Source organism: Salvia splendens, chromosome 20 (genome assembly GCF_004379255.2).
Source record: "Salvia splendens isolate huo1 chromosome 20, SspV2, whole genome shotgun sequence".
In the NCBI taxonomy this organism is placed as follows: Eukaryota; Viridiplantae; Streptophyta; class Magnoliopsida; order Lamiales; family Lamiaceae; genus Salvia; species Salvia splendens.
This window is the reverse complement of record NC_056051.1, coordinates 14228640-14236165: the sequence shown is the minus strand read 5'-3', so window position 1 is coordinate 14236165 and position 7526 is coordinate 14228640. Positions and strand designations below refer to the sequence as shown.

General features: G+C 39.4%; 1 long non-coding RNA gene across 1 annotated transcript; it reads right to left on the bottom strand.

Annotated features, from left to right (window-relative positions):
• Window positions 1-4739: 4739 nt before the first annotated feature.
• Window positions 4740-6796, bottom strand: LOC121781964. The gene is made up of 3 exons (XR_006046226.1): window positions 6705-6796; window positions 5335-5394; window positions 4740-4796 (listed from the first exon to the last, which is right to left on the bottom strand). It is a non-coding gene; the product is annotated as an uncharacterized LOC121781964 (long non-coding RNA).
• Between the last annotated feature and the right edge of the window lie 730 nt (window positions 6797-7526).

The window sequence follows — 7526 nt, the reverse complement described above, 5'->3', positions numbered from 1 at the left end:
TCAACTTGCTCGCCAAGCTTGCTGCATTAGAATGCTCAAACTTTTGTTCCAACAAATACCTTAAACTCTGGTGATTGGTCAAGATAAATAATTTTTAGCTTGGAGATAATGGTGCTATTTTTTTAAGAAATAATGGTAGATTGATTAAAAGTATTCAATGATACAATTCGGAATAAAAGACCAAAACATAAAGGGAGGATACATAAAGGAGTTACGAGCTAAGATATGTGCTAACATATTGTTTGATCAATGAACTCAAGCAACTACCACATCAGGTCTCTGTAGTAGTAATTGTTGACATTCCGATATGATCTGACCAATCGGGTGATGTGTTCATAATGGAGAAGACTACTCCTTATGCATCTGTGTATATGATACCTGGCCCAAGACAGTGTTGAGAAACATATTGAAGTGTAGTACGAATGGCTATCACTTCAGATATACGGGGAGGCACAATCCCATATTGACAACATGAAAATGCATTAAGAAATAAACTGTCGTGCGATAGCAATACAGAACCTGTGTCGATCATATTGCACTCTGCAAATGTAGCGGCATCCGTGTAACACTGCCAGCTTTCGGATGGGGCTGTTCCAGTGCTGAATTGTGGAGGTTCGCGAGGAGCTATGGGGTCTGCGTGAAGGCATGTTTGTTTTCCACCTTGTGCCGTTTGCCATTCAACAAGTGTTTCCTGAGCTTGGTCAACAATTACTCAAGGTGGAAAGCAATTCCCACTCCATACCGCTTGGTTGCGTGCCCACCAAATCCGCCAGGAAATCATAACAAACTCCTCCATTACATGTTTGTTGTTCAACTCCTTGATAGTTTGATAACATTCTACAAATGGAAGTGATAAAGTTGTTTCACATTTTCCCCAATGTTGCCCCCACGGCTCTTGCTTTATGACAAGTCAATAGGGCATGGTTGAGTTCTTCATCCGAGGAGCCGCAACCGCAAATGGTATCAATAGATATGCCGCGTTGTTGTAAGCGACATTTTGTTGGTAACACATTGCGTAACACACACCATAGGAATTTACGAACTTTGGGGGGAATGTGGAGTTGCCATATCTTCTTCTAGTCAATAACATGAAGTGGTTCAGATACTCTATTGAGATGTTATGCAACATAATAACCGGACTTCACTGTGTAAGTGCCGCATTTATCAAAGTGCCAAATACATTGTCTGGGATGGTCGGGGAGATAGAGATAGATAGAATGGTAGGGATGTCGCGTTCGCTGAACACAGTACAAACTTTATCCAAATCCCATTGTTTTTGAGACTGGTCAAGTAAGTCGACAACGAGGAGTTCGGAAGGGATAAAGTTTTTCGCCTGATCAACCTTGTAATCATACTCTCTTGGTAGCCATGAGCCATGCCATACACGAATCCTTCTACCATTACCAACTCTCCATCTAAGTCCCGTTTTCAACACAACAGTAGCCTGATGGATACATCTCCAGGTGAAACTTGGGTTGTGCCACAAATTCACAGATAAAAAATCACCATTGGGAAAATATCTATCCTTGTAAATGCAGTATATAAGAGAATTTTGAGAATTCAGTAGCCTCCATCCCTGCTTAGCTAGCTTAGCCAAATTAAAGCATCGCAAATTCCTAAAGCCTAAACCACCATTAGACTTTCTCTCACACATCCGGTCCCATTTCAACCAATTCACTATTTTACCACCATCATCTTTCGAACCCCACCAAAAGGAATCCATCATCTTCTGTAATTCGTCACAGAGAGAACTTGGAAGCATGAAAACACTCATCACATATGTGGGAATGGTTTGTGCTACGGCTTTTAATAAAATCTCTTACGAGCTCTTGACAAAATCTATTTTTCCAATTTTGTATGCGTGCCCACAGTCTGTTTGTAATGTATGTAAAGATAGATCTTTTATTACTTCCGACAAGGGATGGCAATCCTAGATATCGACTATGATCAAGAGGAGTGAATACCTGGAGAATACTTGATAAAATCTCTTTCTGAATCTCGAACATATTAGAACTATAGAAGATGCTAGTATTGTAAGGTTCACTGCCTGTCCCAAAGCACGTTCATAGGTCTTCAAGATATTCTTGATAGCGAGACATTGTGGTTCTGTAGCCTTGAAGAATAAAAAGGAATCATCTGCAAATAGCAAGTGTGAGACGGAAGGGCCGTCATGACATATGGAGATTCCTTGGATGATTCCGCGCTGCACAGCCTCATTTAGCAAGATAGTTAATCCCTCCGCGCACCAGGTTATACAAGTATTGTGAAAGTGGATCGCCCTTTCGAAGACCTCGTGATGAGAGAGCTGGCCCTATCTCATTTCCATTCACATAGATTGAGTAACGAACATTTCAAACACACATCTTAATCATGGTGATCCATCTACGCTCAAATCCGAGGGCTGCCATCATAGCTTGAAGAAAACCCAATGCAATCATAAGCTTTACTTATATTAAGTTTCAAAGCAACATTTCCTCCTGCTCTGCCTGAACAATTTTTCATGTGATGAATTAGTTCGAAAGCAACCAGGATATTATCAGTAATAATCTACCTTTGATAGTAATCAATATACCTTGATGAAAGCGAATTGATTTTCAGAAACTACTACGGGGAGTAATCACTCAAGGCGGTTTGCCAGAACTTTTGCAATAATCTTATATAAGATATTACATAGTGATATAGGTATCAGGTCTTTGACTGTGGTTGGGTTGTCAACTTTGGGAACGAGCACGACAATTGTATTTGTAAGCGATGGTGGAAAACTGACCATTGGCTAGCCAAGAAGACCCTGCAGCAACGACCTCGTCACCTATCAAATGCCAAAATTTCTGATAGAAAGCAGGATTAAGACCATCAGGACCTGGTGCTTTATCGGGATGCATAGAAAACACAGCTCTTCGAAATTCCTCATATGTAAACGGGGCAATTAATTCAGCACTATCATTTGAAGAAACTCTTGTATTAACTAAAGGCGTTACAGGCTCAAAATATGTAACTTCAGCAGTATATAATTGCTGAAAATAATTATTAGTATATAATTGTTGAAAATAATTATTAATAATAGAGTGGATACCATCTTTGCTGCGAATTGTCACACCTGAGTCATTTTGCAACTCTGTAATAGTGTTTCGTCGCTTGCGATTATTTGTTGCAAGGTGAAAATATTTCGTATTCGCATCTCCTTCTTGAAGCCAAAATTCTTTAGCTCTTTGTTTCCACTAAATTCTTTCCATGTCAAGGATTGTATTCAACTCACCTCATAAGTTAGTGTGTTCATCTGTGTTATTGTTTCGACAAACTTTGAGTCCGATCTTTAAATGTTTCTTCTTGATGTTGAGTTCCTTGTTCAGGTTGCGTCCCAACTTCTGTAAGGTATTACCCATATGCTGAATTTTGTGAGTAAGTCCGTGATTTGCCTGATTTATTCAACCAACTATTCTTAAAATGAAAATGCCTCACATGCCATTGTACTGCAGTAGTATCAGTGGATAGTATAATAGGTGAATGATCAGAAACTGAATAAACCCCTGTTTTGATGATTGTATTTTCAAATTTCTCACGAACCTAATTAGGTGATCATCTACTCATCTCCATGTATAAGTGTACCCAAGCCATTCTATTTCATGTAAATCACAGTGCTGGAGTGCAGAACAAAATCCATTTAGTAAGTAGGTAGGGTGATCATTACCACCGATTTTCTCTGAACTACAAGCAAGATCATTAAAATCACCAATTACTAGCCAAGGTACATCATGACCAGGGTCGAGAGACTTCAATAATTCCCAAGAGCATGTCTACGAAATCTTTCTAGGAAGCCATAAAAACATATCATTAACCACTCAAAACCACCATCCATACAAATTTTTACATTCACATAGTTATGAGATGTTGTAGTTACAACTACCTTGCTTGAGAATCAGCTCAAAACCGCAAGACCTCCACTTCTACCCGTTTGGCTGACCTCATACCCTTTATCAAAACGCACCTTCTTCCGTAGCTCTTCAATTTTCTTACTATCAACTAAAGTTTCAATAAGAAAAACCACACCCGACTTGTACTGGCGTAGGAGATCGTCGAACGCTTGAACTGCCCGGGGGTTGCCGAGACCCCGACAGTTCCAACTTAGTATTATCATGATGACTGGTCGGGTGGCACAAAGGCGCCCGCCAATGTAATTGTTGAACGAGTAATTAACTCGCTAGTGACGGTTGTCGAATCGATCTCAGTCGAAACTTCAGGGTTAGTGAAACAGATGTCCTTGGTTGTTTGAAGTTAGACAGAGGAATGTTCTCACACGTAATCATATTATTCATATTGTGAGTTGTTGTTTTATGAGAAGTTGCATTAGTACCTGATTTACTGAATGATCCATCGAGTGGGCTCTCATCATTGTTGCGCAACCAGCTGCTCCTAGGTTGTTGTATCCGACGTGGTACTTGTCACGACCGCATTTTCTAAGGATAGAAAACACGGTTGATCGCGACTAGGGGAGGGTTAAAGAAGCGGGGAAAGAAATAAGGGGAAAATAAAATCAAGCTTTGGTTGCTATACATGACTAATCAAGTGCTGATACATAGAAGAAAAGATACTCGATCATGAAAACTCGAGTAATTGTTTGTAAAGAAATTTCAAAATATCAGAGTTTTGCACAAAATAGACTTGAGTCTTTTAAGATGCACAACGGAAACAAATGAACGCGGTTTCATGTATGAAGACATGAACCTCCGAGAGTCAAAATCTGACTGAATTAAATGTCTTGTCTCAATAGCACTTCCTCCACCACTTCGCTGCTCAACCTGCACATTTAGAAATATATGCAGGGCTGAGTACAAAAGTACTCAGTGAACACATTGCCGAAAATTACACATATACATTTGAAAATATTGTCAAGCCATCATCATAGTAACACTCAGGGGTGTTATTGAAAAGACCCGAGCTTACTAAAATATTCACATTGGGTTGCAACCCCTTTTTCCGGTACTTAGCCATATCTGATCACATTGTGCCGTCGAGATGGTGTTCTCGCACGGTCACCTTCTCTGCCCATCATGTCAGGGGTTTCCATGTGCCGGGAAGGTGGCCACCTTCCACGGTCACCTGCTCTGCCGTTCATGGTCAGAGGTAGCTTGTGTGCACTAGTCCGAGCGGGGACACCACCCACACTGGGACCCGAATTCGACTTATATCGTCATTCATAATTCACTTGGCCTTAGACAAACAGATAGGCATCATACAAAAAAATTTATGGCAAGACAACATCTTTAAAAAAAATCACGAACATGTGTTCGTGTTCTCATAAAATATGATTTGTATTTTTAGTATAAGAAAGCTCACCTTGAATGTTTAGTTCCCTTAGCTTGAATCTGTCGTTCCGACTTTACTTGTGGACGTACCCTTTTGAAAATATCACAATATAATAAAACACTAATTAGACTCAAGGACAAAACTACTTAAATTAGAATGCATGCACCCTCATTAAAGTCTTTTATCTCGTTTCTCGATTTTCACATATTTTTTATTATTCGGCGGCCGCCCAAAGCGTCGCTTGAGACTCCGGTCGGTCGCTTACGCCCATAATTACTCCATTGGCTCCTCGTATTTCCCTCCACGATATCGAATTAAAATCCCAAAAATTATAAAAGTGCACAATTAAATTATCGCAAACCATTTCCCCTCGAAAATATATTTATTTCGGACTTAGAATAAAATTATTCATCCTTTGAAATATTACGTGATTATTTAAATAATTCATCACAATTAATTATCGACCCAAAACTTAATTAGAAGCCCCAAAGCTTAATTATTTCCCCACTTTATATCTCTAATTAAAAGTTTAAAGCCCAAAATAAAATAAATGGAGTCCAACTAAACAAATCATCCACTTTAATTTAATGAGGCCCAATTCTTTTAAAACCAAAGGCCCAACATCTAATTAGAGAAAGAGACCAGCCCATTTCAAAAACTAAATTAGTCCATATACTCCCCATTCCACCACACGTATCATCTACTCTCTCCCACTAAATTACTATTCATATTCTTCCCCAAATTGCACAAATAGGGAAAAATCTCTCCCAGATCAGAATTTTCGTCGACCAGCCATCCCACCGGCGCCGCCTCTGCCTCCGGTGCCGCCATCATGCCACCACCACCTCCGTCTGTCCCTTCTCCTTTCTCTTCTCTCCCTCGGCTATGCTCACGCCGCCGCCGCTGCGGATCCGCCGTCGTCGCGGGTCCGCCTCCCCCCAGCCGCCGACGCCACATCTGAGACCCTTCCCCTGCCGTGCGTAGCTTTCCGACAGGTAACGTGAGTTTTGCTTTCTTTATTTTCCTAGGAGTCAAATATCTTATAAGTTTTGTGTTTTAACTTTGTAGATTTGTCAAGATTTCGAATTCATTGAAAGTCATAGGGGCGTGGGGCTGCCCTCGTCGTCTCCGGGCGCCGAGCTCGCTGCCGGAATCCGGCAAATTCATAGAGATAAGTTTTTTTTCCTTCTTTCTAGTTATTAAGGCATTGGGATTCTATTTTATTTCTATTTACTGAATTTGGTGAATTATGAGTAGTATATGCCTTGCTATATGGAAGATTAAATGGTGAAAATAAATTATGTTGTTAAACTTGTGGTAGCATATTCTATTTCCAAAAAAAAAATATACGTATGCTTGTATATATATGACTATGAAAGAAAAGGGAGGTTGGGGTTTACCTTATTGATATGAGAATAAAGTGTTGTTGGATTGTGGAGTATGATCCTATAATCATCTGCAAGACTCCCCCGTCTCTGATTCTTGTTCTCCCCTTTCGATTTGTTGGTGTGGTGCAGAGAGGAATAGATGGTGTGATTGTGATGTGGGGGTGAAGAAAACGATTGTCTATATGTATAAAAGATGGCGGTGAAAAGTGGCGTGGGTAGGAAGTTTGTTGTGGCACGTTGCCTGCCAGATTCCGGTCTCAATCTCTTTTGTCAGAGAGAGGGGATAAGATTGCCTAATCTAATTAAATGCATCATTGAATGTTGGGTTAAAAAATGATTCTCCCCCCCTCTCTTTTCTTTTTCTTGCTTTTATTTTATTTTATTTATTTATTAAAGGAACTATTTAAGTATTTATTCACTTGTTCATTTAATTTGGTGTAGGTATGATCGTTTCAAGTTTGTGGTTGTCCGCATTGAAGTTTCCCGATTTTTACTAGAACGCAGAGGATGTATAGATTAAATTTGTTGGACTTTTGTTGGATGTAACGGACATCAAAATTTTGATTTGGGATCTTATTTATTTATTTATTTATTTAAATTTAGTATTTTCATATAGGTGTAGATATATTTAACGTGTTCATATTTTACTTGCCATCGTCAAAACAAACAACGACGACAAGCTATCATGGCTCAGATTTAATCGCACAAAAGTTACTTATTTAGATAATCGAGCTATAAATATTGATTATATAATTCGGCTTAGCGGGTCGTTACATTCTACCCTCTTAAAAGAAATTTCGTCCTGAAATTTAGGATGTATTTAGACAAAAAGCT